The sequence below is a fragment of the Triticum aestivum genome, chromosome 4A, assembly GCF_018294505.1.
Source record: "Triticum aestivum cultivar Chinese Spring chromosome 4A, IWGSC CS RefSeq v2.1, whole genome shotgun sequence".
Classification (NCBI taxonomy): Eukaryota; Viridiplantae; Streptophyta; class Magnoliopsida; order Poales; family Poaceae; genus Triticum; species Triticum aestivum.
In genome coordinates this window covers 266750184-266775448 of record NC_057803.1, presented here as the reverse complement: position 1 = coordinate 266775448, position 25265 = coordinate 266750184, and the positions used below count along the sequence as shown (strand labels likewise).

At 45.5% G+C, this 25265-nt stretch overlaps 1 long non-coding RNA gene across 1 annotated transcript; it reads left to right on the top strand.

Moving 5' to 3' along the window:
- Window positions 1-22155: 22155 nt before the first annotated feature.
- On the top strand, window positions 22156-24994 carry LOC123085943 (uncharacterized). The gene is made up of 2 exons (XR_006440164.1): window positions 22156-22387; window positions 22461-24994. It is a non-coding gene; the product is annotated as an uncharacterized lncRNA (long non-coding RNA).
- Window positions 24995-25265: the final 271 nt, after the last annotated feature.

The window sequence follows — 25265 nt, the reverse complement described above, 5'->3', positions numbered from 1 at the left end:
TTGCTGCGGGTGACTCGACTGGCATACTCTAGAATCTTTTCTAGTTTCTCCTCATAGGTCAAATCACTGTCCAACTGAATTGCTTCCAGTGGTACCGTATCTCTCTGCGGTATGTCAGCCATCTCTGCGTGGCACTTCTTCAACTGGGATACATGGAACACATCGTGAACTCCCAACAATCCTTCGGGCAATTCCAACTTGTAGGCTACTTCTCCCATACGCTCCAAAACTTTGTATGGGCCTACAAAACGTGGCGCTAATTTTCCCTTAACTCCAAAGCGCTTAACTCCTCGAAGTGGTGATACTCGAAGATAAACTCGGTCTCCGACTTCGTAAACTGTCTCCTTGCGTTTAGAATCTGCATAACTCTTCTGCCTGGATTGAGCTACCTTCAGCCTATCGCGAATTAATTTCACTTTCTGTTCAGATTCCTTTATCAGATCCGGTCCAAACAACTGGCGATCTCCAACTTCATCCCAGGACAATGGGGTCCTGCACCTCCTTCCGTACAAGGCTTCGAGAGGGGCCATCTTCAAACTGGATTGATAGCTGTTGTTGTAAGAGAACTCTGCATACGGCAAATTCTCGTCCCAACTAGATCCGTAATCTAGTGCACAAGCTCTTAGCATATCCTTCAAAATCTGATTGACTCTCTCAGTCTGTCCATCTGTCTGCGGGTGGAAAGCTGTGCTAAACTCCAGTCTGGTTCCCAAAGTTTCATGCAACCGATTCCAGAACTTTGAGGTAAACTGGGTTCCTCTATCTGATACTATGCTCCTTGGAACTCCATGCAGACAAACGATTCTAGTCATGTATATCTTTGCCAACTTTGCACTGGTATAGGTAGTCTTCACTGGAATGAAATGAGCTACCTTTGTCAAACGATCGACTACAAACCATATCGAGTCATAGCCTGAATGTGTTATGGGCAATCCTGTAATAAAATCCATGCCTAACTTATCCCACTTCCATTCGGGTATTGGCAATGGCTGTAGCAATCCGGCTGGCTTCTAATGCTCTGCCTTTACTCTCTGACATACGTCACAAACTGCTACATATTCCGCAATATCCTTCTTCATTCTGGTCCACCAGAAAATATCCTTCAAATCCAAATACATCTTGGTATTTCCTGGGTGAATCGAATATGGTGAATCATGGGCCTCTTGTAAAATTAACTTCTTGATCTCCGGATCATTTGGCACATAAACACGGTCTTCAAACCATAAGGTATCGTGCTCATCCTCACGAAATCCCTTAGTTTTTCCTTTGCTCATTTTCTCCTTTATCTCGGCAATCACCTTATCAGTCTTTTGGGCTTCTCTGATCCTATCCATCAACATAGACTGAATCTCCAATGCTGCTACATAGCCTCTCGGAACTATTTCCAAACAAAGCTCTCGAAGATTTTTGGCTAACTCCCTTGGTAAATCTCCCATCATTAAGGTGTTGACGTGGCTCTTACGGCTCAACGCGTCAGCTACTACGTTAGCCTTTCCGGGGTGATAATGCAATTTCATATCATAATCCTTGATGAGCTCCAACCATCTCCTTTGTCTGAGATTCAACTCCTTCTATGTGAAAATATACTTCAAACTCTTATCATCCGTGTACACTTCGCAATGGTTTCCAATCAGAAAATGTCTCCAAGTCTTCAGTGCATGCACTACGGCTGCTAACTCCAAATTATGCGTAGCATAATTCAACTCATGGGGCTTAAGCTGTCGTGAGGCATATGAGACAACTCTTCCTTCCTGCATAAGCACTGCTCCAAGTCCTCGACGTGAAGCGTCACAATACACCTCATAATCCTTGGTCTGGTCTGGCAAAATCAACACTGGTGAGGTAACCAAACGTTTCTTCAACTCCTGGAAACTAGCCTCACATTCCTCAGTCCATTTGAACTTGGTATCCTTCTTCAACAACTCCGTCATAGGCTTCGCAATCTTTGAGAAATTCTCAATAAACCTCCGGTAGTATCCTGCGAGTCCAAGAGAACTCCGAATCTCTCCAACTGTTGTTGGCGCTTCCCACTTGGTCACAGTATCAACTTTAGTGGGATCTACTGCTATACCTTCTCCGGATATAACGTGTCCGAGAAATCCAACTTCTTTCAACCAAAACTCACATTTGCTAAATTTGGCATATAATTGATGTTCTCTGAGCTTTCCAAGAACCAAACGCAAATGCTCCTTATGCTCCTGTTCATTTTTCGAGTAAACTAGGATATCATCAATGAACACTATGACGAACTTATCCAAGAACTCCATAAACACTTTGTTCATCATGTTCATAAAATATGCAGGTGCATTAGTCAGACCAAATGACATAATGGTATACTCATACAGCCCATACCTGGTGGTAAAAGCCGTCTTGGGTATATCCTATTCTCGAATCTTCAACTGGTGGTATCCTGATCGCAGATCAATCTTGGAAAACACCTTAGCTCCCTGCAATCGATCAAACAGATCGTTGATCATCGGTAGTGGGTACTTGTTCTTGATGGTTACTTCATTCAATCCTCGATAATCAACAACCATCCTTAACGATCCATCCTTCTTCTCCACTAGAAGTACCGGCGATCCCCAAGGCGATGAACTTGGGCGAATGTATCCTTTATCCAGTAACTCCTTAATTTGCTTCTTAATCTCCACCAAATCCTTTGCAGGAATCCTATATGGTCTCTTTGATATTGGCCCGGTGCCTGGCAAAAGCTCAATCAAAAACTCAATATCTCTATCTGGTGGCATGCCTGGCAATTCCTCTGGAAATACATCGGGGAAATCCTTCACTACTGGTACTTCCTCCTGTACAACTCATGTTAAACAATTGACTTGAATCCTCTTCGGCACATGCTGGGATACATACTTGATCCTTCTCCCTTCTGGGGTGGTAAGCAAGATTGACTTACTGGCACAATCGATGTTTCCTCCACACATCGACAACCAATCCATACCCAGAATTACATCCAAACCTTGTGATTCCAATATTATCAAATCTGAGGGGAACACATGCCTACCTATACTTAATGGCACTTGAAAACATCCTTGGCTGGCCATATATTCCGCTCCTGGTGAGCTTACTAACATAGGTGTTCTAAGTACTTTGGTGGGCAGGTTATACTTATCCACAAATCCCCTTGATATGTATGAATGCGATGCACCAGTATCGAAAAGAACAAGTGCAGTAAATGACTTAACCAAAAACTTACCGATTACTGCATCCGGTTGCTCTTCAACCTCCTCCACGTTAACGTGGTTCAACTGTCCCCTATTGAAAGGGTTTGGCTTCTTCCCAGAGCTTCCATTGCCATTTCCATTCTGTGATTCTGGACATTCATTGGCATAATGTCTGGTCTTCTGGCACTTAAAGCAAGTGAGTTGGCTCAGGTCTCTCTTGGCTGGGGTCGATGGGTTGGTGCGGTTCTGGCCGTTGCTTCCTCCATTACCATTACCATTCTTGGTGCCATTGTGATTGTGCGAGCTACATCCTCCATGGGTATGCTGAAAATGTCCTCCCGGTCTAGGGGTAAAACGTGGCTTCTGCTGAGCTCCTGAAGTGTGCTTCCCTTGTCCATACTTCCTCTTGCGGTTCTCAATCTGCTCCTACTTCCCTTCAATCATGAGGGCACGATCTACCAACTCCTGGTAGTTGTTGAAAGTGGCTACCATCAACTGCATGCTCAACTCATCATTCAGTCCTTCCAGAAACTTCTCCTGCTTTGCTGCATCAGTAGCAACGTCATCTGGGGCATAATGTGCTAGCTTACTAAAATCCTCTACATACTGGCCAACTGTCCGTCCTCCTTGGCGCAAGTTGCGAAACTCTCGCTTTTTCATGGCCATAGCTCCTACTAAAACATGGGCAGTTCAAAGAGCCTGCTGAAACTGGTCCCACGCGACAGTGTCGACAGGGAAAGTGGCTGTGAAATTCTCCCACCATGATGTTGTTGGTCCTTCAAGCTGATGTGCGGCAAACTTCACCTTCTCCGCATCCGTGCATCCTGCTGTGGTCAACTCTCTAGCTGTCTTGTGGAGCCAATCATCTGCTACTATTGGCTCAGTGCTACTGGAAAACATCGGCGGATTCAGCCTAAGAAAACGGGCTAAGTGGTCAACAGGTGGTGGTGGTGGTGGTGGGTTGTTGTTGTTGTTCCCTTGATTCTGATTCTGGACTAGCAACTGCATCAATGTGTTCTGCTGCTGGATCAACTGGGTGAGCTCCGGTGGGAAGTAAATCCGGGGTCACGTCTCGGAGGCATCTGAGGTTTTAGAAAAGATGAGATTTAAGAATAGAGGGGGTCTAAAGAGAAAACACTACCCATATGCACATGAGGCAAAAGCAAACAAATCACTTCATTCAATCAATCAAACAAGGGCATACAATCGATCTAACTATCGCAAAAGTGCTCGGATTACTATATTTACATGGTAGACTACTACTACTGATGAGGTGGTCTACTAGAAATATTCTTCGGTTGCAGACTCCATGATATCTGCTCCAGCTTCATCAACATAGTCATCATCGCTATCATCTAGATCCGAGTCGGTGTCGTCGATGATGATGTAGTCTTCCGGGCGAATCTCCTTGGGTTCTTAGTCTTCTTCTACTGGTGTAGGGCCTCCCATAAATATTCCAATCTTCATTGTTAGGTCGGCATTCTTATCCACTAATACTTCAATTTCCTCTTCATAATCTTCACGAGTAGCCTTGAGTTCTTCCTCCAGTTCCTTGATTCTTGTCTTTGCCTTCTTCAGATCTATCATGTCGGCGCACATCTGGTTCTCCTGACGTCAAATGTGCTGATTTAACTCCTGGATAAAAGCTGCAATTGATCTATCCTTCCTGGTGCTAATCATCTCCCAGTGCTCATCTCGGTGCCCACAAATCTGGTAGATAGTATCCTTGAGATCATTGCGGTAGACTTCTCCAATGCGTCCCATGGCGATGTGAGCTGCCGTGCTCTTTCCTAGACTTCAAGTTGGTGCATCAAAAGAAAACTCTATGGGCTCAGTGACTGGCATAAACGTCCTTCCTGGAACTTGAACTTGAATCATCCAGCGCTCTTCTTTAGGTAAAGTGGCGTTATAGGTTCTGGTGAAGCTTGGTACTCCTATGTTCAGATATCTAGTGACTTCCTTCAAATGACGTCCAAAGGGTGTATCTTCATCCAGTTGAGTGAACTTGTTCCTTGCATCCGCCATCCTAAAAGAGTAGAAAAGATGAGAAGACAAAAAGAGAAGAGAGTGAGTGGTGATCTAGGTCTTTAGCTTAGTGGTCGTGTCCTACAGTCAGCGTGTGCTCTGATACCATCTTGTAGCGACTAGACCTCAAACGGTCCAATCTTTGTGCTCCGGTGTCATCCCTGGATCAGTAATGCTGACACCACACAGTACTTGAAGGATTTATAACAGAGTAGCAATCACACAATTATTACATTGAGTGTCTCAAAAGAGAACTTATTACAATAAATATGGCTTAAGGCCATCTAATAACGATAACAGCGGAAGGCTTGGAAGATAAGTGAGTCCATCAACTCCAACGGCATCACTAAGTATAGAACCACGACCTAAAAAGTCCTTAATCGTCGTCTGAAAAGTCTGCAACATGAACGTTGCAGCCCGAAACGGGTCAGCACATGGAATATGCTGGCAGAGTAACACATAGAGAGTAATGGAATGAAATAGGCTATTCTATATGCATATTTGGCTGGTGGAAAGCTCTATGGTTACAGTTTTGCGTAAAGCCAATTTTTTCCTACTGCAAAGGAATAAATTTTATTTAACTATCATGGTAGTTGTTAAACATTGAGAATGGTTGACAGCATTCTCAATCCCAATTAAGCATCATCATTAAACAAAAACCCAGCAAAATTAATTTTAGAGTAACGTGTCGAGATTCACATGATAATCCAGGTACTAGATACTCAAAACGTCCATAACCGGGGACACGGCTAATCATGATTATTTTATACACTCTGCAGAGGTTTGCACACTTTTCCCCACAAGACTCGATCGCCTCCGTTTGGTTTCTCGCACTACATTGTGTTTGAGAAGACGGATGATCGAGACATAGTCTTTCAGAAGCGCTAGCACCTTACGATCGGGTAGACCGTTACACCTACTTTCCCCTACATCTGCTAGTCTACCACTGTAAGAGTTCGCACAACTTAGTCAACTATGCTAGAGCCCATAATAGCTTGTGGCTGCACACGGAAGTTTCTAGCATGAATAATCTCATGATCCCTTTGAGCCTGGGTGGCGGTCCATAAAAAAAGGCAATCCTGGAATACCCAGGTACCTCAATCCACCCAGATGTGTATTTAAGTTGCCACCTTAAGTAAACCATTAATTAGCAATCTCACATCTGTCATGGATACACTCACCCAATCCACGTCTACTAGCATAGCATGGCATAGTAAGCAAACGTAGAAGTAACTCCCAAAGGTTTGATAATAAACAGGTAATAGGTACTACCGCAACTACTTCCCAAACCCACAAGTTAATTAGATCATAATCATGCAATGTGTGAGGATTGATCTAATGCAATAAAACTAGGTAGAGGGAAAGCATGATCAAAGTGTTACTTGCCTTGCTGATGATCCGGGAAACCTAGCGATTCGAAGTAGCAAGCGGTGCACTCCGGGTACTCTATCGCAAACAAACAAGCATACAATAAGTACTCAACTAATGCACAGGTAAAACTCAAATAAGAGATCAAACCAGAAAGTTCAACTTAAGAACTCTGGTTGGCAAAAAGAGTCAAATCGAACGAAGCAACGAAAGACAAACGACAAAAGAAACAGGCTTCATTTACTATTCTGGATCTAAGGCAATTTTTACAGTGGCAAAAACTTGTTTAAGTTGGTAAATCGGAAAGAGGGTTTTGAGACGAAACTCCAGGCACTTGAATCGCCTGATTCCGATAAACGAGCGAAAAGTTAGACAAAAACGAAAATCGGATCAGAAATCGTGATCAGAAAAATCGCGGATTTAATCCGAGAAAAGAAAAACGATGAACATTCGCTAGAACGAACGAATGGACTAACGCTCGCTATTTAAATAAACCGGAAAACCAATTTATTTAAAAAAAATTGAAACAAAAAAACGAGCAAAACCGTCGGAAAACTGAATGGTTTTTCGGGAAAATCGGCGACTAAAAAAAACTACCTCCGGCAACTCCGGCGACTGATCAGGCGGGCGGCGGCGGTGCTCCGGCGGCGGCGGCGGTCGGCGGTGGCGGGGCGGCGGCGCAGCGTGGCGGCGGCGGCGTTAGGGTGGCGGGGGCTGGGGCGCTAGGGTTTGAGAGGTCCCGGGCTGGGCTCCCCGGTTATAAAACCTGGACGGGCCTAGTGTCCGGGTCGGACACGGCCCGTAGGTCGGTTGCGTTTTTTTATAAAAAAATTATGCTCAGAAAAAAACAAAAGGAATACTAAACGGACTCCAAAAATCCCGAAATAAATTTTCCCTGGCTTCTAAAATCAAGCCGCACAAGATGAACATTTATTTGGGGCCTAAATGCAATTTTGAAAAACGCGCATTTTTCCTAAATTCAAATAAAATAACAAATAAAACCAAAATAAATCTTATTTGATTTTTTTATTAAATCCTCAATATTTCTTTATTTTGGGAAAGTCATTTTATTCCCTCTCTCATATTTTTGTAATAGAAATAATTGAAGATAAAATAAATAAAATCAAATGATCCTATTTTCGAAATTTGAGACAACTCAAATATGAAAATAACGAAATCCCCAACTCTCTCTGAGGGTCCTTGAGTTGCGTGAAATTTCTAGGATTAACCAAAATGCAATGATGATCTAGTGTATAACATTCCAAATTGAAAATTTGGGATGTTACATTAAAAGTCAAGCTAAACTGAATCGTAGACATGCTAAATGGGTTGAATTCATTGAGACTTTCCCTTATGTCATTAAACACAAGAAGGGTAAAGAAAATATTATTGTTGATGCATTGTCTCGTCGCTATACTATGCTTTCACAACTTGACTTCAAAATATTTTGTTTGGAGACCATCAAAGATCAATATGTGCATGATACTGATTTTAAAGACGTAATGCAGAATTGTAAAGAAGGAAGAACGTGGAACAAGTTCATCATTAATGATGGATTTGTGTTCCTTGCTACCAAGCTATGCATTTCAACTAGCTCTATTCGTCTTTTGTTGTTGCAGGAGGCGCATGGAGGAGGACTAATGGGACACTTTGGCGTGAAGAAGACAGAGGACGTACTTGCTACACATTTCTTTTGGCCAAAGATGAGACAGGATGTTAAGTGTTTTGTTGCTCGCTGCACTACATGTCAAAAAGCTAAGTCACGACTCAATCCTCATGGTTTATATATGCCTTTGCATGTACCTAGTGTTCCTTGGGAGGATATATCTATGGACTTTATTTTAGGTTTACCTCGAACAAAGAAGGGGAGGGATAGCATATTTGTTGTCGTGGATAGATTCTTGAAAATGGCACACTTTATACCATGTCATAAAAGCGATGATGTTGTTAATGTTGCTGATTTGTTCTTTCGTGAAATTATTCGCTTGCACGGTGTGCTAAATACTATTCTATCGGATCGTGATACTAAATTTCTTAGCCACTTTTGGAGATGTTTATGGGCTAAGTTGGGGACTAAACTGCTTTTTAGTACTACTTGTCACCCCCAAACTGATGGACAAACTGAAGTAGTCAATAGAACATTGTCTACTATGCTTAGGGTTGTTTTGAAGAATAATATGAAAATGTGGGAAGAATGCTTGCCTCATATTGAATTTTCTTATAATCGTTCATTGCATTCTACTATTAAGATGTGCCCTTTTGAAATTGTGTATGGTTTCCTACCTCGTGCACCAACTGATTTGTTGCCTCTTCCATCTTCGGAGAAGGTTAATTTTGATGCTAAACAACATGTTGAATTGATTTTAAAAATGCATGAGTTAACTAAGGAAAACATTGAGCCTATGAATGCTAAATATACACTTGCTGGAGATAAGGGTAGAATACATGTTGTGTTTGCAGCTGGAGATCTTGTTTGGTTACATTTGCGTAAGGATTGATTTCCTAATTTGCGCAAATCAAAGCTAATGCCATGTGCTAATGGTCCTTTTAAGGTGTTAGAGAAAATAAATGATAATGCATATAAACTTGAGCTGCCTATAAATTTTGGTTTAGTCCCACTTTTAATATTGCAGATTTGAAGCCTTATTTGGGTGAGGAAGATGAGCTTTCGTCGAGGACGACTTCATTTCAAGAAGGGAAGGATGATGAGGACATCAATACCATTGTTACACCCACAGTCCCTACTGCTATACATACTGGACCAATTATTAGAGCTCGCGCACGCCAATTGAATTACCAGGTACTTTTGTTTCTTGGTAACGATTCTAATGTTCATGAGAATATGATGTTGCCTAAATTGGATACGTTTGTTTTGCTTACAAATGAAGGGCCTAGATTGGACAAGAAAGATGAACCTTGGAGCAAGTTCAAGCATGGAAATGATGGCATGCGCAAGGGGAACAAGAACGGAGTTACAAGTGATGATTCTAGGACTTTGAAGCCACCATAATGAGTGCATGAAGCCTTGGACGAAATATACAAGATGCCACTTATAAATTTCGTCCAGAGGCTATCTAGGTGTTGCGTCACCTTATTTTTGGGCGAGGCCCATGTAATTTCGAAATACTTGATTATAGGTTGTTTTTAGAGTCCGTATGCGTGGGGAAACAAGAGTTAGGGTTGGTTTCGGACCCCTCCTGCAAGGGCCACGAAATTCCCCCCTCTTTCCTCCATATATACAGCCCTTAGGGCATCATTTAGACTTTGGGTTTTGTTTAGATTAAAAGTTCGCCATAGTTGCAACTTCGCGTACTTTGTTTGTGTTCAACGACCAGAAGATAGACCTTCGTGGTCAGGTTGATCGTGCTCCGGTGTGGTCAATAACCTCTCAGAGTTGGTTTAGTGATTGCTAAGGTGCGACGTCCTCGCACGTTCATAGTCAGATCGTGAAAGTCTACTCCTCTGAAATGATAATCACCCTCTCATCGAAAGACGGGACACCTTTGCCCTATCAGAAGGCCCAACGGTGTGAAATTGAAGTGCATTTGCCGGGAAGAAGGAAAGGAACTGCTGGCGGAGATACACAAAGGCATGTGTGGCTCACACATCGGATCAAGGGCTCTGGTTGGAAAAGCCTTCCAGCAAGGATTTTACTGTCCCACGGCCCTCCAAGATGCAGTTGAGCTAGTCACCAAATGTGAGCCTGCCAGTTCCATTCCAAGGACATCCATCTGCCTGCCCAAGCTCTTCAAACAATCTGTTTGTCATGGTCGTTTTTGGTCTGGAGGCTCGACATCTTGGGCCCTTTCCCCATGCTGCCGGGGGCTTTGAATTCTTGTTCGTTACAATTGACAAGTTTACAAAGTTGCCGAAAGTAGAAGCCATGAGAAAGGTGACTACTCAGTCAGCTATCAAGTTCTTGAAAGGATTGGTGTGCCACTTCGGAGTCCCTGTCCAGATCATCACTGATAATGGCACCCAATTCACAAGCCACGCTTTCATGCAATACGTTCATGCCCTCGAAAGCAAGATCTCATTTTCCTCTATTGCACATCCAAAGAGCACTGGGCAAGCTGAGAGGGAGAATGCTGCAGTATTGCATGGACTCAAGACGAGAACATTTGATAAGTTGCAAAAGTGTGGCACACGATGGATCGATGAGCTGCCGGTGGTTCTTTGGTCCCTCAGAACGACACCAAATCAAGTTGTCGGGCAGACTCCCTTCTCCCTAGTCTATGGGGAAGAAGAAGTTATCCCCACAGAACTCATTTACAGGTTACCTTGAGTGCTTGCCTACGATGAAGTAGTGCAGAAACAGCACCGGCGTGATGACGTCGTGCTTCTTGAGGAGAACCGTCTCCGGGCTGCTACGTGTGCTGCACGCTATCAGCAAGCCCAGCGCTGCTATCACAATCGCAGGGTTCATGACCGGTGTTTTGAGGAAGGTGACCTTGTCCTTAGGCGCGTTCAATCCTCTAAGGGTACAAACAAGTTGACACCAAAGTGGGAAGGCCCTTAACGGGTAGTATGAGTCACCAGACCTGGCGCAGTCCGTCTGCAAAACTCATGGAATATTGAGCATCTCTGCAAGTTCTACCCGTAAGGCACGGCCATCGGGCCCTGCCCGAAAATCACCCTTTTGTACAGGCCTTGCCTCTGTTGCATGTAACCCCTTGTACAAAGCCAGTCGCAGACTCTGAGCAACAGAGAAATAAATGAAGCGCTGGGGGGCCCTGTTGTAGGGTGGAACCCTAAGTGGAGATCTTTCATGAATTGGAGGGGGGAATCCCCAAGAACAAGATGAACACAAAAGGGAAAACAAGAGGAACACTCAAGAACAAGTCCAATCACACATCCACTAGACCAACAAACACACAAGATCCACAAGGTACATGAACAATCAAAGGGAAACAAGATACATGGTAGGGTTCATCCCAAATTCTATGAAGGAGATGAGGGCTTGATGATCTAGATAGATCCTTCCCTAGATGGGGGCTTTATCCACAAGGGATCTTCTCCAATGGAGGCCTTGTACTCCAATGGAGTCTTCTCTCTCAGAGGAATCCCACATGGGGAGGTACATGAGCTAAGCTCTAATATCTAGATCTATCTTAGCTAAGTCTAAATGGAGGAGGAAGAGGAGTATATATAGGTCCAAGGGATGAAGGGGTAAGCAGGGGCGAAATGGGGATTACATGGGCAAAGCCCGCAACAACACTCATGGGGCCCCGTGTGCACGGGGTAAGTGGAGCCCGTGCGCACGGGGTATCCAGAGACGTGACGCATGAACCCGTGCGCACGGGGTACACGCCCGTGCGCACGGGGGCTTCAGGACCGCCAGCCTGGGAGGCCCATGGGCACGGGGTCGGAGGGGCCCGTGCGCACGGGGTTGCCTGGGAGTTGCTGCCTTCTTCTTGGCGCTTCCTTCTCCGCTTCCAGGCTTCCCTCTTGGATGGTGTAGATGTTCTCTTCTTCTTGGACTCCTCCTCGATGAATGTGTAGCTCCGCTCACACCTATGTATGCACACGAGAGAGGGGTCAAGTAGTATACCATCCTCGAAAGGTACAAGTGGACACGTGTAAAGGAGATGATTCACCTTTGTATGTATGAAGTAGATGTGGCATGTGTCACTTTCCAAATGGACTCTTGACATGGTGATGTCCATAGGATGCTCCGCATCATCCCCTCCCCCTTGGGAAAGATCCGACCTCGGATCGAAATCCAAATCACCATGGGAAAGAGATGATGTTGCCGTGTAGAAGTTGACGATCACCAAGCATTCATCATCTTGTAGTTTCAAATGGGCACTCTCCAATGTCGCACCGTTTTGTAGTTCCTTCAAAAGGAGCAAACATAACAAGCACATGGAAAAACAAATGTGGTGGCGTAAGAGCAAAACCAAGCATTCAAGAGGTGATTCACCCAACAAGTGTTGTCATCAAGCATAGCATATGGTTTGACAAAGAAGTGTGGCATGGCATTTAAGCATGTACGATGAGCACAGTCAAGGACATCATGGAAACAAGCATGCAAATGGGAGGTGAAGATGCTAATATGCGTGACAAGTGAACAAGCATCTACCTCAAGGTCATAGCAAGCATGCATAAAGCACTCGACAAACGGTCTATGGTATGCATAGGAATCATTCACAACACCAAATATAATGAGATGTCGAAACACATGGGGCAAGTGCAAGACAATCCAAGCATAATGTGCATATGGTGTAGTGAAGATATCATGGAACTCAACAGAAAAGAAGGAGCAATTGTTCAATATGTGTGAGGCAATCAAGTCAATCATGTGCAAAGCATGGAAATGAATGCCATCAACTGCAAGAAACGAGCAAGTATGAGTCATCGGTGATGCAACAAGGCAAGCAATCATAGGAAACAAGTCGTGCAAGCTAGTAGTGCGAAGATGCAACATACTAGAGAAAATCATGGCAATCATGTCATGTGAGAAAATAATAGGCATAGGCAATGCACATGACATATCGCAAGCACGAACATAAAGCAAGATCATAGTATGATCATAGGCATGGGGCACAAAGAAAATATGGCAATAACAAGTGATATCTCCACCAAGCTTGCAAATACACATACAAGTATTAGAATCAATCATCATGTGTAATGCAAAGCATGGGTCACAAATGCATGGCAAAAGCATAGGAATGAGTATATCATGCAAAGTGAACATGGCAAGATGGGCATAGAATATGTAAGGAACAATAACCCATAGCCAAGTGAGGGTCATGTAGAAGAAATGTGCGAAGTCTTTGCGCGAAGAGAGCGGTCGAAAAGACAATCCATGGGATCCCAAGTCATCATTGCTCTCTAGAGCTTGTTTTGTCAACTCGTGGGATTGCGAGGTTGACAAGTATTCATGGGTACCTACACAAAAGAGACACAAACCAAAGAAATTGTGCACGTGGTAAATGTACACATCATCCATCATGATGTGTATGTGCACGTGCGAGTTAGCACAAGATAAGCATCATTCAAAGAAATTTGATGCATGGTATAAGAACATGTCATCCATCATGAAAGAATAGTTATGGTGTATGACACGATGGGGATGCAAATTTACCATACAAGTATATGGCACATCAATAGCATGTTTATTCATGGGAAGCATATGGTGCGCACAAGTATTGGGATCATGCAATGAATGGGATGAATCAAAATCTCCTAAAATGTATGAGGAAACTATGGGGGTCTCCCCATGAGCAATAATGGAAACATCATATGGAGAAAATGGACAACATCCAAAACAATGCATATCCGAAGCTAGGTGTTCATGGCATGGCATATGAGATAAATGATGCAAAGGGAGCATATCAATATCATCACAAGAAAAACAAATGCCAATAACCATGGGCTTGTCATCTATTCCATATGTGCAAATTGGATTAATTTTAAGGGCATATGCATAGTCACTACGATGAGATTGCAAATATGACATATTGTTGATCTCATGCATAGCATATGACAAGTCAAGCGGATTGTCAAACATGATGTGACCTAGAGAATTGTCACAAGAAATCGTATGTAACATGGCATCACAACTAGGCAATTCAACATGCTCATCATCATAGTCATCATAAAGTGGTAAGTCGTGACATGAGGAAGTCGCACTAGCATGAAGCATGGGAATAGGTGGATCAACATCATGCCAGCAATCAATGTCAAGAATGTCCACTAGTGGGACAAGAGCATCACCTTCACCTTTGTTACCTTGTTCATTCCACTCAAGTGGTGTAGGTGAGGTGGTAAATACCAAATGGTGGTCATCTTCATCTTGATGGAACCATGTGGGGGTGCATCATATTCCACCATGGCCATCGTCTTGTCCAAAGGAAGGACGAAGTCGTCGAGGATCGGCGCGTCATCATATATGGTACCTAGCACCAATGAGAAGACACAATAGAGGTAGAGGTTAAGTTGTTAGAAATCGAAATGGCCTCATATGCCTCATCAACTATCTCACTCTCTCTATGTGGTGGTTCACTCACTCCCTCAAGGTAGGTGCACTCAAACTCACATATGGTGGAGTCACTCAAATCACTCAAGTGGTGGTGGTGGTGGATCTCCTCACATGGGAATTGGGGAAACTCATGAGATATGGGGCTAGTGGTGAAGTCACTCTCAATCTCAATATGGTGGCGAAAGTCACTCAAGTCATCGTACGTCACCATGGTCGAAGGCAGAATCCCATGCTTAACCGTCTCGTAGTCGTTGCCGTGAAGACCGAAGATGGCACATCATCACTCTTGCCTCCTAAGATGGAAGCATCATCCTTGCTCGTCACCATGTCGCTTGCCTCCAAAGCTTGGTCCTCGAAGGTCTCCGTAGTCGTACTCGTTGCCGCACCATCTTGAAAAAGAGTCGTGGAGGACTCTGCATCATCAATGCCACAAAGAGGGGTGGCGGTGAAGTCAAACTTGGGAGGATCGTCTTGGAGATCATCGGGCATGTACATCTTGGTGCTACTATCCTCATGCTCGTGGTCATATAGCTTGGTCACCGCGAAGTGTGCTTGGGGTGGAGAAGCCTTGGCCTTCATGAGTTCTTGTTTCGCCTTGAGAGCACCAATGTAGTTGTCGTCGAGGGACTTGTAGTTCTCGAGGAAGATAGTCTTGGAGATGTCGTTGTTCAATCCCATCATGAAGTGGAACTTCATTGACATGGGGTCGTCCACACCGGCACGTCACAAGGCATGCATCATCTCCTTGAAGTACTCGTCGATGGACATGGATCCTTGGATGGTGTTCTCCAATTGGCGTAGAAGTTGTTCCGTGTAGGTTGGAGGCACGAACTCTCGCTGCATAGCTTTCTTCGTCTTGGGCCAACTCATGTCGTAGCTCTCCGAAGGTGTGTGAAGCCACCATGTGGATGCGTAGTCATGGAAATTTCTTGAGGCGCACTTCACTTGATCTTCGGGAGGGACTTGATGTAGCTTGAGGTAGTCATCCATCAAACGCTCCCACTCGAGATACTCCTCGGGTTCTAGAGTCCCATAGAAAGGAATCTCGTTGTTGGTGTCGAGGTCGTAGTAGCTCGAGGGAGTAGTGGACTTGAGCTCATGGAGTAGGTGAAGATGTCGTACGTTCGAAGGCGAAGATGCCTTGAAGTCACTTGGTGAAGATGCCAAAGGTGTTGAAGGAGCCGCAGCCTTGTAGTCGAAGTTGCTGTACTGTATGTCCCGTGTGCACGGGGGTGCTGGAGGCCGTGTGCACGGGGTCCCGTGTGCACAGGGGTCGAGGGCCCGTGTGCACGGGGGTGGCAGAGAAGCCAACTCTCGTCTAGTAGGTCGCTCTTCATGGTCTTGTCGATGTCGATGCTTGTGTGTACTTGCCGTAGATGGTAGCTCGGGAGTCTTTGCACTTGAGCGTCTTCTTGAAGATGAGGAATACCGCTTGCGGTTCTTGATGAGGGACTTGAGCTCCTCCATTTGCTTGTCCATCTTGTCGTCGATGACGTTCTTCATAGCATCGAACTCGTTGTCGTGGTTCTAGACTGGAGATGATGTGCTTTGCCTATCCATCACAAGACTCAAGCAAAGGTGAGTAGGAAATGAGATAAACAATACCAAGCTACCTTTTCCCAGATTTGAGGATGTATCTCGTATCACTCAATGTGAGATGAAAGAATAGTGAAATTGGTACCGGACTTGTTCACTCACACCTACAAGTAAATGCTTATCGAGTGGCTTGGTTAGGACAAGTGGCACAAATTTCATGCAAATTGAAGTCCAAGATATTGTAAATGTTGAAATAAATCCAAAGGACTCAAAATGCAAAAGAAAGTGATCACAAATATAGAGGAGGGTAATAAAGAAACACACACGGTGGGATAATGGGGCTTGTGCAACTATAGGGATGAGTAATACAAGATTGCCTAACGAAGACTAAGCTCGTGTTGCACAAACACTATGAGAGCACTAGCTTGATTGCACACTTGGGCACGATTCACCACTTGGCACCAACCTATATGCATGCAAGCTAAATGTTTCCTATTCCATGTATCCGCATGCACAAGTATCTCTTATCATGCTCAACTCTTTGCTTATAAGCTTATGATCATTCTCTTTCTTGCTTAAAAGCTTTTTTTTTGCTCTTTTCTTCCTTTCCACTTTTCTTATTGAGCCTCAACCACAAACATAAGATAAGTATCACAAGATATGCACGGGAGTAAACATGTGCACTATATGATATGTCCAATGATGCAATAATATGATATCGTATCACTATGGTGCACAAGTTTTCGCGAAGCCCGGCAATACTCGGATAGCTAGTCTCAATAGGTATGAAGGTATTCGCAAAGATGGTGGGGCTATCAAGATGTAATGGCAAGTAAGGAAAAGTTTATGACGGAATGGATACCTTCATCACACTTAACCTTTTACGAAGTCGGTGGGTAACCAGCCTTGCTTCCGGTTGAAGATGGTCTCAAAGGATGGATGGTCGTCGTCGATGTGGAAGCTCGTGGTGGATGTAGTCGATGGACCGATACAAGTCACCGGTGGTGGATGAAGATGTAACCGTCCCTAAGTAGCCGAAACACCTTAGGAGACTCAAGTCACAACTCCAACAACCACAAATACCAAAGGAACCAAAATGGGTTAGTTTGCGGAAGTTGTGTGTGGTGGTGCGGAAGCTATGGCGTAGGGGCTATGCAAAAGATGCAAATATGGAGGAAATTTTATGGAGTCAAATGGTGGTAAAACCAAGATGAGCAGCTCGGGCACGATGCTAGCTTTTCAACGAGCCAAAGAACACCCAAATCGGAGTTCGGAAGTGGAAGTTATGGGCAAAAACATGAAATGCTCGCGGCTGCTGTAGGGGGGCCGTGCGCACAGGGTCCAGGGCCCGTGGACACGGGGTCCCGTGTGCAAGGTACACGTACCAAGGACACGGGGTCACCAGAGACTGCGCGGAGGCCCGTGGGCACGAGGTGGGGAGCCCGTGGGCACGGGGTAGGCGGAAAATTCGGGATTTTCTTGTCAAATTCGATGGGGGAAAGAAAAATTGGGGTATGTGGACGCAATAGGAGTTAGATCTACTTGCTAGACACCAGATCCACGGACCAAAATCAACAAAAACTCACAAGAAACTTCAAATCACAAAAAAAATTGTTATGTCTCTTTTTGTGGGGAATTTTTGAAAGTGGGCAAGAACAAGCAAAATTAGGCTAGAAAACTATGACGGGGGGCTCCAATTTCGTGAGAAACCATGGCTCTGCTACCAAGATGTTGTAGGGTGGAACCCTAAGTGGAGATCTTTCACGAATTGAAGGGGGAATCCCCAAAAACAAGATGAACACAAAAGGGAAAACAAGAGGAACACTCAAGAACAAGTCCAATCACACATCCACTAGACCAACAAACACACAAGATCCACAAGGTACATGAACAATCAAAGGGAAACAAGATACATGGTAGAGTTCATCCCAAAACCTATGAAGGAGATGAGGGCTTGATGATCTAGATAGATCCTTCCCTAGATGGGGGCTTTATCCACTAGGGATCTTCTCCAATGGAGGCCTTGTACCCCAATGGAGTCTTCTCTCTCAAGAGGAATCCCACAAGGGGAGGTACATGAGCTAAGCTCTAATATCTAGGTCTATTCTTAGCTAAGTCTAAATGCAGGAGGAAGAGGAGTATACATAGGTCCAAGTGATGAAGGGGTAAGCAGGGGCGAAATGGGGATTACATGGGCAAAGCCCGCAGCAACACTCATGGGGCCCCGTGTGCACGGGGTAAGTGGAGCCCGTGCGCACGCGGTATCCAGAGACGTGACGCATGAACCCGTGCGCACGGGGTCCGTTGGGCCCCTGGACACGGGGGTCCCGTGGGCACGGTACATGCCCGTGCACATGGGGGCTTCATGACCGCCAGCCTAGGAGGCCCGTGGGCATGGGGTCGGAGGGGCCCGTGCGCACGGGGTTGCCTGGGAGCTGCTGCCTTCTTCTTGGTGCTTCCTTCTCCGCTTCCAGGCTTCCCTCTTGGATGGTGTATATGTTCTCTTCTTCTTCTTGGACTCCTCCTTGATGAATGTGTAGCTCCGCTCACACCTATGTATGCACACGAGAGAGGGGTCAAGTAGTATACCATCCTCGAAAGGTACAAGTGGACACGTGTAAAGGAGATGATTCACCTTTGTATGTATGAAGTAGATGTGGCACGTGTCACTTTCCAAATGGACTCTTGACATGGTGATGTCCATAGGATGCTCCGCATCAACCCCCGACAAATTGCATGCATGCATAAGCATATCATGAGCATTGCATGTTCATGTAGATAAGATCGCATCTGGCATCATTTTCATCTGCATACACTGCAGGCTCCTGCCATGGACTTGGTCCGAAAGAGGATATGAGAACATGAGCCTACATTGCGGTCCTCGGTAAGCCAAACAGACAAGTCCTTTCTTTTATCCATATGCGTTCTGTAAGTAGAGACTTGTGCATAAGAAAACCCTGCCACTTTCGAAACTTAGGTGCTCCCATCCCTTGGCTTGAATGTTGCTTCGGTCAGGATGGTCGTAGTGGCCTTTTGGCGAAAAAAGTTCTGGCGGGAGGCTGGTCCCTCTTTATGTTTTGTGCCCGGCAAGCCTAACTTTGCGACAACAAACTGAGGGTACCGGCAGGATAGCCTGCCGGAGGAATCTTGTTTACTTAAAAGTATAAAGGCATCCCACCTCTGCATGGACACATTACATGCACAAGTGCTTGGCAAGGTTTATCTTTTTCATTAATATGTTGATCAACAAGTACAAATCATACATAACACAAACATGGATAAAAGAGATTGCATAATTTGAACTAAAGTTTGGCAAGTGCCTACATATTTTAGATTAAAAAAAAGATAGAATGCCCATGATGCCTTTACTCTTTCCTCCCCTTCTTCGAGACTACAGGGGCAGACGAAAAAGACGGAGGGAAGGCCTGGTCGGGATTCGACGCCTCCCGGGGACCAGGATGGCGTTGTTCCCAGGCTAGGAGGAAGAAACCGGAGGGCAGGCGCGGATGGTGACGCTGCCGGAAGCCCAGCCAGTGATGATGGTCTTGCCGGCGAGCACGCCTCGTCGGAGCGGTCGTCCTCGCTCTTGGCGCGTCGTGGGTTGCCGCCACCTTCCTCACCGTCGTCACCCAAAGCCTCCACTACGGAGGCTTCGGCGAGCGCCAGGTGCTCCGGGCAGCACCATAGAGAGCATGGTCGCCTCCAATGACCCGAAGATAGAAAGCCGCCGCCCTTTGGAGAAGAATGCATGGGGACAAGGAGCCTGCCCATACACTGAGCAAACAGTGCCCGGAGAGGAGTGATCCGCCATTGCCGATGACAAATCCCTTCTGCGGCCTCCTTCCACGTCGCGGGGAAGGGGGGAATAGGCCACGGTCGACTACCACGCCTTGCGTCCATTATGGGCCTCGGCGTGGTGTCGCTTGCGTTGCTCCTCACTAAAATTAAAGCCACGGGCGGCCTGGCAACGAGCACACCGGAGTCGCTACCTCCGATTCTACCGCTGCGCTGACCGCATGTCCCCGTGAGGCGTGCGCGAAGATAGGAGGGAGATCCTACCCCAGCGAAAGCGTGCCTTCCTCCCACTCCCGAAGTGATGACACGGGCATTCGTCATCACCAACCCCAAGATAGGGCCCGGGGCCTAGCCCCAGGCTCTCCCTTTCGGCATAATCAGACGAAAGTAGAAAATGGAGGAGGAAGAGCATGTGGATGAATGCTCCCACTCCTCCCCGCCCGTCCTTTTATAGGCGAACTGGGGCTGGGGGCTGATCCCCCCAGGGGGTAACCGTCGTCCTCCTCCACCAACCCGAGAAGACCGGCCCCCTGCCTTGACGCTCTCCCGCACCACGCGCCTCCGTTACCTACCCCACTCAATGCATGAAACATATGTGGCTAAGGATAAGGGCGTGGTGGGAAGAGTGAATTGGCAGTTACCCACCCGCGCGTTAAAGTCATTCACGAGCCATTACGAGAGCGGGCCCACTGCAATTGGCATTAAGCGATGCACGACAGAACCGGAAACTGACCTGGGCTCGGGTTAATGAAGAAGCAAAGAAAACTTCAAAGGACAAACACCTACTTCCCTCTTGCTCGGGCACTAGTTAGGGCCTACCACGATGACACCCGGCAAGCACGTTCGGACTAGGCCTGGGGGCTCCTGTCGGTGCAACAAACTCTGGGTCTGTTGCCCAGACTGTGCACAGGCCTAAGATCAACATCGAAGACTAGGCCAAGCACAAGAGATCAGTTCTTTGAAGAATCAGAGTGCAGATCAAGAGGACCAAGTCAAACTAGTGAAGCAAGATATCACTAGGGGAAAAACCTCCCTTGCCGGGCAAGCGAGCCTGGCGAGGACGAGGTTGCACCAAAGGTGAGCCACCAGACCGCTCCGGCAGGCCTGCCGGGCACATCAGAGGCGAACTACCCCGCCAAGGCTTCACCTCTCCACCTCACAACAACGCAGGTCGCCAATCGATACGGTGTCAAGCCCCCAAGTGACTAAATGGTTGTTCCTTGCCACATGGCAGCCGCTTCCTACAAGAATCATCTTCAAATGGCACCCGTCCAGATATGTGTCAAGTAGGCAGGCGCGAAGCTGGCAAGGAAGCCCGACAAGGCTTACCAGGCATACGGTGATGTGACACTAAGCGGCGCATTTAATGCGCTCTGTCCGCCTGCAGAGTTAGGTATGATAGCACTGTTTGTATCTAATCAATGCATAATGACTGATTTGCCACTATGGTAACTCCTTAATCTATAAAAGGAGGCCCATGACAACCATAGAAAGGATTCGGACCTTTGTACACTCATACGCGCATAGCTGCTCTCGCCCCAAGGCAACCCTGCTGGGCAAGAGCGCTGCATTCTCCACCACAGTCCACCATCAATCCACCAAAGCAGGAGTAGGCTACACCACAACACTTAATTAGGGGCAGTTAACTGCCGGGAGAAGTTGTTGAATAAGGGCAAACTATCTGCCGGGACATTTGTTACTGCCAGTACATGTACTTCAAGGCACACAAACTGTCGTGAGAACTTGAGCCATCACGGCATCCACACTGCCGGTACACTTTTCAGGCACGTATTCTGCCGGGACAACACAGCCACGACCCATTTTCTACCGGGGCCCCTTATTTGGGCCTACGGCAGGAAACACCCAAAAGTTTCGTAGCTGAAGAAATATAGTCGCCCGGCCCACTCGCGCCCCCCCTCCAAACCCTGTTTCCCCAAATCCCAGACCCGCCGCCGCCGCCGCCCACTCCAGGGCCTCTTTGATTCGTAGGATTGCAAAAACACAGGAATAGGGAAAACGTAAGATTGAAATGGCATGTCCATTGGATTCTTATAGGATTTGAGTTTGTTTGATTGTGGCATGGGAAATCAAAGGATTTCTTCCAAGAGGTTGGAGTGGATGTTAGAATTCCTGTGAATGCAGTACAAATAAATCCTTAGGAAAAAATCCTAGAAGATTCAATCCTACAAATCAAACGACCAACGTAGGAAAAATTCCTAAAGATTCCAATCCTTCAAAAATCCTATAAAAATCCTTTGAATCAAAGAGACCCTCAACCGCTGTCCTTCCCAAACCCTACTCTTGGTCGGCCCGTTCCCCTTCCCTGTGCGCCGCCGCCCTCCCTCTCTTCCTCCTCTATGCTGCCGTTTCCATGGAAGTGTCCCGGCCTCGTCGTTGCCGGATCTGGCGGTCTGGCCGCACTGGTGGGGATCTGGCGGTTTGGCCGCACTGGTTGTCGATGCTGCGGGATCTGGCTAATCTGGGCCTCATCGACGCCGCCCAGGTAGTTCACCACCCCATCACCAACCCCCCCCCCCCCCCCCCCCCCCCCTCATCATCTCATCTGCCTCGCCCAGATCCGCTGAGAGGGTAAGACCGGGAGAGTAGCCGCCTGTCTCCGGAGGAGTTCGTCCCGGATGGCCTCTCCAAGGACTCCCTCGTTCTCACTCCCAACGCCTCTGCCTGAACACGGTCGTCTTCTTCGCGGCATCGAGTTCAAGCTGGTCAACTGCGAGCTGCATCGATTCCTCTTCTTCGTGGGGTCTACACCTTCTCGGGGTGCAGTCATGCAGCACATGCTGCTGTGGAGAACGGATGCCGGGATGCTGGTAGAGCTGCTCCAGGCGGCCCTGTCGAGCTCAACCACTAATTAATCAACCAAGTGTTGCACCACCACATCCTCTACACTCGCTACCAGTGACCGCCACAACGCCTCTATCATCATCGAGCTCATCACCTGTATGTATGGATCAAGATGCTATCAACTGTTTGTTTCCCTGTATATCTGTTCAGATTTCAACAAGGACACTCACAGTCACAACGCACTAAATAAATCTTTTGTAGCAAATAACCATTATTGTAAAAGAATTCTTAAGTGATTTTCTTCTATAATCTTCTCTAGTATTCTGATAGCCTAATGGAACTTGTACCTTTAATTAACCAATATACACCGCCATCACACATGGTTTATGCCTTGAGCATTAGTTCGGTTATGCGTACATTTTGTTAGATGTGTAAATTGAAAAATGTTTGTCAACTATGATTATTTTGTTTCAAATAACAACACATAAAAACCTTGTTTTATTTGCATGTTATGGTTTAGGAGGTTGAACAGAATATTAAGACGCATAATAAGTAAATGTCTTATTTTCTCATTAAAATGTTTGATCTTAACATAGGAACATGACCTGACCCCATGCGTTAGCAGTCTGGTTTTCATGACTTTTGTGAATAATTGAAATATATAATGCAAAGTGGCACTTGATCCATAGCTAGTGTCAGAAGACCTTCATAATTTGTACTGCTAATTCTCGTGGATTATCTATCTGTTTGTTTGAAACTGCTGTGCATTGCCAACATATTTCTTCCACCAATTTTGCAGATGGATTCTGGCTGGATTCCTTTCTTTCCAAATATAACTGTGTCATTCTTGTAATTTCTTTACCATGCTATGCAGAATGAACCATCTTTTCATGGTGCTTGAGTCATCGGCATAGATGGATCTAACCAAATTTTCTTCAGGTGGCATCCTTCAAGGATCATCCTTATTAGTTACTTACAGCAATTTTGTTGATTATGGATTATGGATCATCATCAGACGGCCATGCACATGCATAGAACTCACGTTTTTTCTAGCTAGCTAGTTGCTACAGTAGTTGTTACTGTTTGCAGGCGTAAGAACTGAGAACGGCACTGAATAGCCATGCTCAAGGCTTTTTAGGTTACCAAAGAGGACGCTCCTCTATGGGGAATCTCCAGCGGCGACAGATATAACTGTTGTTATACACTGCCTGAATAGCCTTGTTTTTATGTTGTTACACACTGCCTGAACTGTTAAGGGCCTTGATTGACTTTCATTGATTGCTATAAGAATGACAAACTGTCCAGAAGCAGGACTAGTCTTTTTCTTTGATTATAATAATCAACAATTGGTAAGTTTGTCTAGCTTAATTATTTGTGAATTGCACAACACGTCAGGTAGATATATGGTGGAAAGGTGAAGGGCACATGTACACATATTTTTTGTATCGGTGGCTGGCTGTGCAAACTCACGTGATTTAGTTTAAAATACCGTCGTAAATATTGCATGTACGATATGTCTCATGATTCTGCAAATACTGTATAATATTATGGTTTTCACAAACTATGGTATTTTGCAGCTACAGGTTTGAAAACTGTAGTTTTTGAATACTACAATTTTACATATACTATGCACCCAAACAGAGCCTGAGCAGTTTGGATCCCTCGATGTCCTTTTTAAAAACTGAGCAGGACTATATTTGGTTGATGTCTGGATAAAAGTCTTGGCTGAAAAATGCTTGGCCTGGAGCCTCCTTGCAAAGTGCACGGACTATGTTTGGTTGATGTCCTGAAGAAATGTATATTGACTTGTGCTATTTGCATTAGAACACTTGTCCTTATGTGATATAAAGTTTGCATTTTTAGTGTCTTGTGCTTCCATTACTAGTTGCATGTTTATGATACAGCAGGTTTACCATTCTATGAGAGATCCATTTTGAGTTTCCAGTTTTCCAAAGACACACAAGTTGATGGAGGTTTGTAAGATCTACATACAAGCAGTTGACGATTTGGAAGTTCTACAGCGGCTGAAGGTTTGGAAGACATACAATTAAGTTGGTGTAGTGATAATGTAGTGCATCTAGTTTGTTGAACCTGGAGACATTGGCAGGTTCTGCTTATTTTGGTGGTTGTTTTGCTACACAAGTCACTGGATGCTCATTTTGGTTGTGTGGCACATCTAGAAACATAAGTATTTTTTGTGCCAGCACAACGTCCTTATGTATGGCTGTTTCCTGTATGTATGTATCTAGAAACATACTGTATGTATCTGGCATGTTATGTTTATATTGAAGGAAGTTTTAAGGTTTTTGATGAGGCCTATGTGTAACTTCCATTGAAGTGTATGTCTAAGTTGTGTGATCTATCCTGATTACCAAAATGAATTCTTAATTAGGTATATGTTACATACTTAAAACAGTTTCTGCTAGTTAAACACAATGATATGGCATTCTATCTGCCGGGTTAACATGCTTGTACCGGCAGTAACATTGTCGGTACTTGTATTTCATTTGGCACAACCAGTCTGCCAGGAGAAAGTGAACTGCCGGCAGATACATAGGCTAGGGAAGATAAACTGCCAG